Source organism: Mesocricetus auratus, unplaced genomic scaffold, assembly GCF_017639785.1.
Source record: "Mesocricetus auratus isolate SY011 unplaced genomic scaffold, BCM_Maur_2.0 Super-Scaffold_2245, whole genome shotgun sequence".
Lineage (NCBI taxonomy): Eukaryota > Metazoa > Chordata > Mammalia > Rodentia > Cricetidae > Mesocricetus > Mesocricetus auratus.
The window spans coordinates 9,723,950-9,736,966 of NW_024429180.1; the positions used below are offsets into that span (position 1 = coordinate 9,723,950).

Here is a 13,017-nt window from a genome sequence, read left to right on the forward strand (position 1 = left end):
ATTTACAAGTCAAGGTATTAATAAAGAAAGCAGTTGTCTCTTCTTGTGGAGACATCCCAATTAAGTTCCTAATGGTATGGTTGTATGCAGAAACATTAGTCACCTCTGCAAGTCCTTTCTAAAGTTATTAAGAAAATACAGAACAAGTGTGTAATTTGACTGAAAAATACATTTCAATGTAATATGAAAATGCTTGCTTATAAAAAGAATAACTTTCATCTTTTCTAATGTGCTATTTCTGATGCTATAATTTAATTGTGAGACTTTTTTGTCATCCCCAGAATCTGAGTTGTGACCCATGTAGCTATAGCAATTAAACCCTTCAGATCTGATAACTGTTGCTGACACTTTGAATGTGAAACACACAAAAATCAGCCCTTATGAACTAAAATGTTGGGTAAAGGATTTTAATGGAAGATTATGATTTCTTGGACTTGAAACTTGAGTTTTATCATGATATGTACTTCTAAGTTTAGGTGGAAAAATTGTTTGGGATAAAAATACCTTTCATACAAATATAGTGCAGTTATATGGCTATATAGTTAAGTGTTTACTCACCTTGTCACTCTCGAGAGAGTACTGACCTTGACCCTTCCCAAACACAGCTTGCCTTTTAGCATAAACTATCCATACAGGAAAGCAATATGAAATTTTCTGCTTCATAGGGACTATCTGTTAATGGGGAGAAAAAGACAACCATGAAAAGTCTTTATTAGTTGCATAGTGCTTCAGCTATTGCTCCTCTGTGTGACAGGACACCATGACCAAGGCAACTGTTTTTAAATGGAGAATTTCTTTGGATGCTTGCTTATAGTTTCATGGGTTAGTCTGTTACTGTCATAGCAGGAAGCATACAGGTAGGCCTAGAACTGAAAAAGTAGCTGAGGTATCAGGGAGTGAGGGAGAGAGAGAGAGAGAGAGAGAGAGAGAGAGAGAGAGAGAGGGAGGGAGGGAGGGAGGGAGGGAGGGAGGGAGGGAGGGAGGGAGGGAGGGAGGGAGGGAGGGAGGGAGGGAGGGAGAGCCTGGCATGTGTTTTTGAAACCTCAAAGCCTAGCCCTTGTGACATACTCCTCAAACAACACGTAACCCTTTCCTAACAGTTTATCAAGTGGGGACTAAGCAAATATAGAAGCCCATGAAGGTCAATCTTATTCAAAACCACCACAAAGAGTGCAGTGAATAGAGGCAAAAAAATATGGAAGTTTAAGGTGATGGTGTTCTCATAACTAGTATAAATGTTTGCCAATTATTAATGCTATGAATCATGGCAGGGTGATCTGTATTCTGGGCACTCTGTTAGGTACTTTAGGTTGAAAAGGTTAGGTAAAATTCTTTAATTAATTAAAGAACTGGTTGACGCTATTTACTGTGTTTCAAACACAGTTCTGGAAGTGTTAGACAGTTTTGTGAATAAAAATGACCCAGATTCCTGATAGTAATTGGAGAATAGCATATACAATTCAATTATGAATTAGCAATTTTGAATTTTTAAATGGCTTTTCTTTGTTTATGAAGTTCTTTTTACTGATCAGTCCATAGATAGCTATGGCCATCCTTTTTATATTAGTCCATTGGGTTTTCCTTAATTGCTAATGTCCCCTACTATATATGAATCCTAAGGCATGATATACTGCTCATACTCAAGTTTAATAGTTGCATCTACCTCACCAGTGTTTTATATTATTAAAGTATATATTGACTCCCTAGTAGAAAGAAAATTTTAAATCTGTATGACTAACATTGAATTCTTTGAAGATGAGCAATATGGAAGAGGTAGACATTTTAAATTCATATGACAAATATTACACGGTAACTATAACTATCACCATTAAGTTTATGAATGAGACTTGTGCACAATGAAAAACTTTTTCTTAGTTGTGAAACTTCTTTCGAAGAAAGAGAAAGCACCTCAGTGCAAAATAAAAAGCATCTCTGAAACTCACTGCAGTGTCCACTACATTGATGAATTGTTACCTGTTGTTTGAATTCACCGACCACCTGCTTTGGAAGCAGTGTTGCTCCTGCTTATTTAGAGAAAATGTTTGACTCAAAGCCTAACAATAAGTACGTCTTGTCCCTTAAAACACCAAGAGGGTATCCATAACAGATATTACTATTTCTGCAAAAACATAAAAGTAACTACTGCAGTAAAGTGAAACTGGAAGTTTAGCCAGACGATTCTCAACCCTGGCAAGAAAGCCTAACGGTGAATTCCAGCTGACTGCTCAGTGGGGCTTCCTAGTCAGTATATGCTGAAAGACTGGTGGTACTTTGCTATCAATTGCTGTGTTTATCATTCATCTGTCTGTCAGTCTGTCTAGAATCATTCCATGCATCATCTATCTATCTATCTATCTATCTATCTATCTATCTATCTATCTATGTATCTATCTATCTATCATCTATATCTATCTATCTATCTATCTATCATCTATATCTATCTATCTATCTATCTATCATCTATATCTATCTATCTATCTATCTATCATCTATCTGTCTGTGTATCTAACATCATTATATAACATGTCTATGTATCATCATCATCTATCATTCTATTAATTAGCTATAGATTGTAATCAATCTATCTCTCCATCTGTCATCTATTGATATGTATTCTTTTACTTTGTCTTATTATGTACTTAATAAGATCACTCATATAAACTGGAAATGTGGCAATCGTGGATTATCATCTAGCCTCTACAAAACCCATAAACACTTTCAGAAGCAAAGAAGTAAAACAGCTTCTTACTTTTCCTGGTAACTCTGATTTTGATAAAGAAATGAGACACTGTTGGAACAGCTGGGAGAAACAAGTCCTATTTGTATGCTGAGAATGCATTAGTTTACATATCTTTTATTGGAATGAAATATGAGGGATCATTTTTCTCCATAAAATATTAAGTATGTGGATCCATAAGCACTTCTACTGCAGTCTAGAATGATTCATCCCTCAGTATCTTTACCAGCCATAAATAAATCAGTACAGAAAATTAAGGCTTTCTCATATGCAACAAAGAAATGAATAAGGATAATAAACAAAATCAATGATAGTGAATTAAAAAAATACCTTCTGTAAGTGAATCTAAGGTGATGACTGGCCAGAAACATCTCAGCATTGCCCTATAACTCTTGATAAAACTAGGGTGAGTTAGTTTGATTACAGAAGTCATAGAGGCAATGCTTGTAAATTTAGCATATTTAAATTTCAGGCTTTAAGGAAAATTTATTCTAATGAAAAGATATTAAGGATAGCCATTCTTTGCAGCCTGGAATCACCAAGGGCTTTGGGGATTTATTAGATAGGATTAAAATTTCCCCAACTGTTTGCTTACAATTCTTAAAATTTGCTTAACTTTAAAGACTTGTGTTTAATAAAGGTCATTGGTTGAACTTCCTTTGCCATACCACCCATTGGACAGTAGCATCTGCTTCTATTTTCTGTGGATACAGGTTTGTCCTCATAAGGCTATGTGCCATGAAATATCAAGAATTTACTTTTGTCTCATAAATTTGCTATTCTAAAACATGGTCAATATTGAGAAGAAACTCAAGCGGCTACAAAGAGAAACCTTTTCAACAGTCACAGATAATGCTTTGATGTGAATGTATTAAATCCTTGTGCTGTTGACTGGTAGGGTTGCCTTTAAGAGGGAGAGCCAAGTGTAAAGAAGTGAGGGCACTGGAGCATTGCCCATTCTTTCTCTCCCTTTACTTCTTGGTCTCCATGTGTGATCGCAGCTTACCTCTTTGCAGGGAACTGCAAGTTAAAATTGACTCAATTTGTTTGTATCCAGCAAAACATATCTTGAAAAAGGTATTAAGCTTCCAGTAGAACTTGCAGAAAATTCTGCCAACTCAGGACTTACTTGATTAAAAACTAAAATTGTTTATATATCCATGGTTTTCCATCTGGCCAACATATTTAAAGTAATAATTGCCTAAGGTAAGTTATAAAAACTGAAATGCTATTTATGTAAAAAAAACATTAAGTGATGTCAAGCATATAGCCAATGACTCTTATAAAATGAAGCATATCACACTCTAAACAGCAATTGACTTCCAAATTGTCTTCTTAGGAAGTCTATCCTGTTACAACCTCCCCTTTACCTGAGTAAGTTACTTCCCTCTGTTCCTCTTTAACATCTTCAAGTCTATTTTTATGTGAATGTAAATATATAATTTGCACACTTACACAAAACCTAGGATGTAAGGACCATTTGGAGTGAAAATATTTGATACTTTTGTATTTATTGACTTTATATCTTTCATACAATACAATTTGATTTTATTCCTTCTCCTCTTCAGAGTCCTATCAGATCCTCCCTACTTTGTACTCACTCTAATTCATGTTCTTTCTCTCAGAAACAAAACCAAAATTCAAAATAAAAATACACCAAAAGGGACAAAAACATCAAAACAAAACAATACAGAAACTCAAAAGAATGCACACACAAAATATGGAGTCCATTTTCTGTTAACCAACACACCTATTACTGATCATGGTGTCTGCCTTGGAGTGTGGTTAATATACCCAATGTCTTCATGGAAAAACTTATTTTCCTTCATAGGTGTCAAATTGCAAATAGCTTCTTGGCTAGGGGTTGGATATTTTTGTTCACTTCTCATTCTCAATTCTGGGATTTTGTTTTCTACTTGTTTCAGGTCTTACATGTGTTATTTCAGTCTCTGAGTTTTCACCGGTCTCTTTTGTCTGGAAAATACTCTTTTTTGGAGTCATTCACCATCTATGAAACCTGTAATATTTCTGCATCTCCTTCTGAATAGAACCCAGAATCTAAAATTGAGGGCAATAAACAGCAGGAGTAACATTGAGTTGCAATAAACATGGAATAGCAAGAAGCAAGGTATAGGGTCTTTGGGATTTATGCCCATGAATACCACAATACCTGTATCTTGTGGTAAATAAATTTTCTGCTTTTGGAGAAAACCACACTTATTTCCGTAGTGCAGGTACCAGTTTGCACTCTCACCAGCAATGGGTATGTGTTCTACTTCCCCAGGATGCTCACTGAAATCTGCTGTCATTTGTATTATTAATCTTGACTATTCTGGCTGGAGTAAGGTGTAATCTCAAAGCAGATGCACAATTTTTCTTTCTGAGTCTCCATCTTCTGCTATTTTTTCCAAATGAGTTTTATTCTTTCTAATCACTGAATGAAATTCCATTTTGTCTATGTAGCACATTTTCTTTCTTTCTCTGCCAACAGGTATGTAGATAGTTCTATAAATTAATGAGTGTTAACAATGCTACAGTAAAAAATGTGTCAATATCTGTGTGATACATTAAATTAGATTCAGACAAATATCCAGAAGTAATATGGCAGGGAAATATTTTAGTTCTATTTCAATTATTTTTCTGTGTATCTTCCATATTGATTTCCATATTGAATGAACTTACATTCTCATCAGAATGCACAAGGGTTTGTATTTCCCTCTATATTGACAAGCGATCTATATTGAAATTGTGTTCTTGACAACTGTCATTCACTCTGGTGAAATTTTGTTTTTCAGAGAAATAGAGAAAGCAAAGTCATTAGCTCTTCACCACACACTTGGATGCATTGGTACTGGCAAATCCAAATATGAGTGCTCTTCTGATAAGCTCTTAAAGTTCCTACAGGTGCACATCATGAACTCATTCAAATTGGAAAGACCCATTCCAGGAGTTTTATAGCATTCTACCATGGCTTCTGACTTCCAGAGTAATTCAGCGAAATGCCTGACTCACAGTGTAGAACAGATGTTCGAAGATATATCATATATCTTACTGTACTGGAGGTGTAGGAACCTGGGAAAATGGAGAAGAAAAATGAGGCAGACTAATGTCTCATGCAATGGCCAACTTTAATCTGGAATAACTGTGGCAAATACAGGTTATCAGTTAATTTAGTATTAAAAAGAAATAAGCTATGAGGACATGAATCAATGTGGTGAACACTGAAGTATATACCACTAAGTAAAAGAAACCAGTATCTAAAGGTGCTTTCCTGTGTGAGTCTGAGCTATATGACAACCCGAAATACAAACACCTGCAAGGAAAGGAAAGCATCAAGGGATTCGTTAGACTTGGTAGGTTTGGGACAAAGATGAGAGTAAGTGCAGCTAGGAATGTTTCTAAGGAAGTAAAAACACCTGCTGAATAATGAATGTGAGATACAGGCCAACAGTCATTAGTCCAACTCCATAGAACTACAGTTTCAAGAGAGACTTGTAACATAGATTGCTGGATCTAAGGTGTCAATACTGTCCCATCGGGATCAGACATATACCTGCTCTAGTATCAGAGGTTGACAAACATTTAGAGAGGTTGTTAAATCTCAGGGAATAGGTAATTGGAGTGAGACCAAGAAAATGTCTATCAAAATGCAATGCAAGGAAGAAAATTTCCTAAACTTATTTATGTTTAAAAGTATCTCACAATACCCTCTTTTCTTCCTCACAGGGTCTTCCAGTACCATACCGGCTCCCTTCCATCTATTTCATTTTTTACAATTTTATTTTACATTCCAAACACAGTTCTCCCTCCCACACCTCTTCCCACCCCTTTCACTTCCCCCGGTCTACTCTTCCTCACAAATAAGGTCTCCCATTAGCAGTCAACATAGTCTGGCAAAATAGATTTGTACAGGGCCAGGGCCAGGCCAGACTCCCATGCATTAATGCTGAGCATGAGATCCCATCATAGGGAACAGGCTCCAAAAATCTAGCTAATGTACCAGGATTATATTGGGTCCTACTGCCACTGAGCATAGAATCCCACCCTAAGTAATGGGCTCCAACAAGCTCGCTCTTGTACCAGGTTTGTATCATGGTCCTACTGCCTGGGTCCCCTCAGATAGTCCAAGCTTCACAACTGTCTCCCAAATATGGAGGACCTAGTTCAGTCCTCTAGAGTTTCCATAGTTTTAGGTCTAGAGTTCATGAGTTTTTACGAATTGGGTTCAGCTGTCTCTGTAGATTTATCTATCATGATCTTGACATCCCTTGTTCATGTATTCCCTCCTCCTTCTATTTGACGGGATTCCTGGAGCTGGGCCTGGTTCCTGGTTGTGGATCTCTGTGTCTGGTTCCCTCAATTACTAGATGAGGACTGTATGATAGTAGTTGCGGCATTCACCAATGTGATTACAGGGGTATGCCAGTTCAGGCTTCCTCTCTACTATTGCTAGGAGTCTTAGCTGTGAATCCTCCTTGTGGATTCTTGGGAGTTACCCTAGCACCATGTTTCTCCTTAAGCCAATAGTGGCTTTCTCTATTAAGATATCTCTTTCTGCCCCTTATATTTCCCTTTCTTAATGAGACCTATATATGCTGCTTCTAATTCCTTACTGTATACCTACCCTCTGTCATTCTATGAGTTATAGCTTGCTTATCATTGACTTGCCAGCTAATATCCATATATAAGTAAAAAATTACCATATTTGTCTTCCTGGGTCTGGGATCCTTCATTCAGGATGCTTCTATCGAGTTTCATCCATTTGCCTGCAAATTTCAAGATGCGATTTTTTAATGACTGAGTGATACTTAATTGTATGAATTGCAACCAACTTTCTTCATCCATTCTTCTGTTGTAGGACATCTAGGTGACAGATAAAATTAAGGCATCTTTGAGTAGTATCAACAGTTTTCCCTGATAATTTTGGTTTAAGGCAGTAAGTAGAAGCATATGAAATTATGAGGCCTGTGATTGCGTGTGTCTGTATGCACATTGTGTGCTCTCTACATACTGACTTACAGCTCATAGTAAAGGACATAATTTAAGCCAGTGGTATAACATGTAAGTATTGAAGATGACTGGAACTAGCAACACATGACTTCCCAGAGATGAATTTTTTTCTTATGTCCTTTCAGTATTTTTTGGTAGTAAAATTAATTATATTCTCTCCCTCCAAATTTCAGCTCTCAAAATCTCCCAAGTAGGTTGTGCAATTTTCATTCGCTTCATATAAGAATAGACACACCTGAGAAGGGGGAATCTCAGCTGAGGAACTGTCCCAGATAGGTCAGTGGCCATGTCTATGGGTTATTTTATCCTACTAATTGACGTAAGAGGACCACACCCACTGAGGGCAATGCTATTTCCAGGCAGGTGAACTTGGACTGCATAAGGAAGTTAGTTGAACCTTCCAGGTGCAACAAGTCAGTACTGAGGATTTCTTCCTGGCTTCTGCATCATGTTCCTGCCCTGGGTTTGTGGCATGGCACAAATGATGGACTATCACAAGTAAGTTGAAATAAACCCTTTGTTCTCCAACGTGCTTGTGTTAATGGTGTTTATGACTGCAACAGAAATCAAGCAAGCAAGGAAGGAAGGAAGGAAGGAAGGAAGGAAGGAAGGAAGGAAGGAAGGAAGGAAGGAAGGAAGGAAGGGAAGGACAACTTTGGATGACCATTGTCTAAGTTCCTCTCTTGAGTTAATCTATTGCTTCTTGGTGACATTCATAGCAGGTGTAGGTGTCTGTTCTTACAGTCAGCTAATGCTTAATTTAAGGTCATTTTTCAATGACAGAGATAATTGTGTACATACTCATTTCTAAATACAGCTTGTTGTTTTATGCTGTTCCATTTAGGTAACTAAGGTAACAGTGTTTGTGACCACTCTTCCTGCCTCTCTGGGAGTCAAGCGACTCACAGCAGAGGCTTCTGTGAAAATGGGCTGACCTTTTCCTATATATCCTGGGAGAATTACTGACTACTTTGCATACCACAGTATACATCAGTGGGGCCCTTTCAGACCCCAAACCAATAACAAGCTATGCGAAAGAAAACTTCAAGCCTGGATGGATTTCCTCTTGAAATAGGCAGCAAGCCAAGTGCCTGTTGCTGACCTGAGTTAGTCAGTTCCCTCAGTAGATGGCACACTTGTTTTTCATCTCATCCACTGCATTCTTCCTGGCCCCTGCCTCATTGCCAGGTTTTTCACACCATCTACGGTATGCAATTTGAACTGGAAATCAGTCTTAACAGGTTTTCTGTTATGTCTTATTTTGGTCTCTGTGATGGATAACTTTGGTTGTCTACTTAACAGGAGGGCACACCTGCAAGGCATATCTGATACTGACAACTTTAACATCAGAGACTGTCTAAGAAGTATTTCTATGACTTAGTGATATGAGCAAAGCTAACCCCAGGGTTTGGATCCTGGACTGTATGAGGAGGATGAAGTGAGCAGTATGTGACCCTGTACCCATTTATTGCCTGCCTCTTAACTGTGGATAAAAGGTAACCAGTTGCCTCAAACCCTGACACAAGTTTTCCCCAATATTTAAAACCATCTTTTGACTTTGTTTTTTGGTTTTGATTTTGATTTATGTTGGTTGGGTGGGTTTGTTTTTTTCTGTTGTTGTTTGTTTGTTTGTTGCTTTTTTAAAGATTTTTTTTGTGTGTTTGTTGGCGTTTGAAACCCCTGGCTGTTCGGGAACTCTGAATCTCACAGAGATCCACTTGATTTGACTTCCTTACCAAAGCTGGCATTGAAAGCTTGTACCCCTACTCCTGGCCTATCTAGTCTTCCAATAATGATGGATTAAAACACACACACACACACACATTATCCTTTGAGTTGGTTTTGTCAGGGTATTTTAAAACAGTAAAATAAATCAAGTTGCACAGTCATTATAACAATATATCACTTACCAGCTGACTACAGAGGTCCTTGTTGTCACAGTCTTATTAGGTCTTAGGTCGTAGTTCCTAATTCACTTTTAATTCCATCCTGGTGCACTTATAATCTGAATAAGTAATATTTCACCAAAGCAGAGTTTCCACCACCCTCTCATGTGTTCTGTGGTGATCAGTGAGGAGATCTGTGTAGGAAGCAGCATCTTGATGAAAAGCATCATGCTGTTTGTAAACATAAACTTTTCGTGGGTCTGTATATCACAGTTTGAAAAACCTTTCCCTTCACTGCTAGTTACGGACATCTTTTATAGATTGACTATGATGTAGATGTTTGACCAATCAACCATAAACTGTTCTTCAAATATATTCCTAGAAGAGCTCTATCCCTGTTGATCACACCTTCATTCATCTTGTCCTACAACATTTAAAGAGTTTGTGTAATCTTTAGTTTCTGTACGGCAGTGCTACTGGTCATTAATCTGACCAAAATGACCACATTTTGGTTATGCTTATTACTGATTTCTGAATGATAATGTGTACAGTTTCTTTAAAGGGGATATCTATCCTAATTTCATAAATGTCCTCTTAAAAATGATTTTTAAACATATTTACATGTAAATGTGTATGCCTTCATCAGTTCATGATGAATACTCAGTTGGATTTTCCTCACTATTATAAAATTACAAATTATAAAATATTTTAAAATATTGATATAAAATCAAAGTTTGCTCTTGTCTAATGTAAATTGTTTGATTAATAAGATTTGTATGGTTATTTTTATATAACTCAATATAAAAAATGTTGGAATTATGCATCTATCTATTGGTCCAAGGTACAACAGAATGACCATAACATTACAGCCACAAGAACTTTGTTCACCTCTTCAAAAAATTCATAGCTGTCACAAACGAGACAATCGATCTTTACTCTCAACTTCCAAATGCCCCAAAACCCCATCTGACTGGCAGGTATGATTTCATTTCTGGAATTACAGTTACAGTGGGAAATATGTTTTAATATCACCTAGTCCAAAGTATCTGTGACAGATTTTTATGCTCTTACAGCTTTTAGTTATAAATCATATGTGGCACTGTTCATTGTAAAATTTTATGATGTCATATGAGTCGATTCTGTGACTTATATAAGATTTTCCTGAATTTACACTTTTGGTTCAGAAAGAAATGTACTGGTTTCCTCCAATCTGGGTTAGATTATACAGTAGTATTAAGTATTGTGGGGTATTATATATATTAATTTGATTAATAAAATGTAAGACCACTTTTGAAGCTATTGTGTAAAATTTTATATTAAAAGTATCATGTTCTCTGTGTGTGTGTGTGTGCATGCATGCACCCATGTGCACACATGCGTGTGTGCAGGTGCATGTGTGTAAATGAGTACATGCTGTGTGTTGCAAACATGTGGATGTTGTAGCTCATGTTTGTGCTTGAGAGGGGGTGTATGGATTGAGAAATGGCAGGGAAATATGCTAAGGAAAAGCTAGAGACACAGAATAGTGTCAGAAGAGCAACCCAGAGAATACTGACGGTGTCAAGTTTATTCCTCAGCATTCTTAAATACCCCAACCAACAAGGGGAGAATGGCAAAACATTTCTTTATCAAAGTAATAGGAAGAAACAGATTTTCTTCCTTGATTCTCCAAAGATTTGGTAAGCATGCCTTAGACTAAATCTCCTGTTATCTGGCCTTGAGAGTTAAAAGTACCCAAACCTCGGATTGTGTCTCTTGTTAAGATAAGACATCCACACCTTAGACCAAATATCCTACAGTAGCTATGCCTTAGACCTTAAGGTCTTATGAGTCTAACCTTGGAAAAGAAAGGATATTTTTGAACTATCAGACCTTAAGACAAGATGAAAAAAGCCATTTTTATGGGCCTCCATCACTCATGCATACAGAGGCTGGAACAGAATGTTGGTAGTCTTTGAGGCTGTCTTCCTTATTGGGGCTCTCAGTGACATGTGACTCACTGTTTCTGTATGGAGGTTAGGCAGGCTTTTGTGACAGGCTTGTCTATACTCCTTCAAAGCCGGGTCACGGGCACACAGAGCCTTGCTCAAACCTTTCCATTGCTGCTTGACACAGGTCTTGTGGAGTATTTGCTTTTATGCCCTGAGAAAATTGTTCAGATCCATGCAATCATTTTCTGATGAATTCAGCATGCCAGGAGATATTTATTTCCCATTGTTTGGGGGACATGCAAAAATAAAAATTTCAAAGATGACCATAGAAGTAATTGATTTCCCTAAACTGACTTTCCTTAACACCAGCATATCATCAAGTTAAAATTCAAGATGCTGTTGATTTGCAAAGTGTTATGCCTCTGAGTGCCTCATTTAAAAGTTATTTGCAGAACTATGACAGTGATTATCTGAATAGGAGGAGTAAAATAACTTATGAGCTTTAGACTTACATAGTTTTAAAATTACACTGTGAGAGAACTTTTAATTTGTTGAGCAAAGTGACTAGCATTTTCATCATTGCAGAGCCTCAGCTGAAGCAAGTGATCAAAAGTATTTCTAAGCATGTTTTATTCATTTTGATCAAAATGATTATTGCTTAAAATATTAGATCTGTCTGTTATTCATAAAACAAATAAATCGTCTAATTTGGATTTAATTACATATTGCTTTCATACACATTACCTCATTTCGTGTCCCACTATGATGTTACATTTATATACATTTCATGACAATTAAAACTAACGCATAAAATTAAACATAGAAAAGAAAAGAAAAAAGATGCTAGTAATGATAGATTTGCAAAAGTGCCTGAGATTTAATGATTCATAATGACTTGGCAAATTCATAAGAACTAATTTAATCAAAAACTTATTGCTGACATAATTGTGTGCACAATTAACCTTCATATTATTATGAAATCTGTTTGCTTTGAACACTGTCAGTTTGTTATTATAACACATGCATGATTCTAGCTTCACATTTTAGAATATGGTGAAAGAATCTTTCTATTGAACAATTCAGAGTAGATTTAATTTTTTATATCATTAATTCAATACTGTACATACCACTATTATCCACAACCTAAGTTTATGTTTTTCAAAGATTCAGTAATTTTGAATATTTAAGTTTTCAAATTGAACCTTTGTTGCAAAGGGACATTTTATTCTATCAAGTGGAGAGGAGATAAAATATTAAGTTTGAGTGCTTGAGAAGTCTGAATCCACCATTTAGTATAATACTTTGAGGACAGTGACATTTGAAATTTAAAATGAAGGTAGGAAAATTCTACCCCAAAGCAAAGGGAAGGAATTTTACAAAGAATAAGTGATTAGTAAAACAGTTTTGATCATAATGTAATAACCAAGCTCTTACAGTATCTTATTAACAGACA

General features: G+C 36.5%; 1 long non-coding RNA gene across 2 annotated transcripts in view; it reads right to left on the reverse strand.

Moving 5' to 3' along the window:
• Nucleotides 1-563: 563 nt before the first annotated feature.
• The window catches only part of LOC121137432, a 50,528-nt gene continuing 38,074 nt past the window's right edge, over nt 564-13,017 (reverse strand). Inside the window, exons 2-5 of one of the 2 annotated variants that reach the window (XR_005874664.1) lie at nt 9,658-9,827; nt 7,438-7,600; nt 5,750-5,809; nt 564-672 (exon numbers count right to left, since the gene is read on the reverse strand). This is a non-coding gene — a long non-coding RNA (uncharacterized LOC121137432). Of the gene's footprint in view, nt 673-4,294; nt 5,810-7,437; nt 7,601-9,657; nt 9,828-13,017 lie in introns of those variants that run through there. The other variant, XR_005874658.1, reaches the window with a different exon arrangement.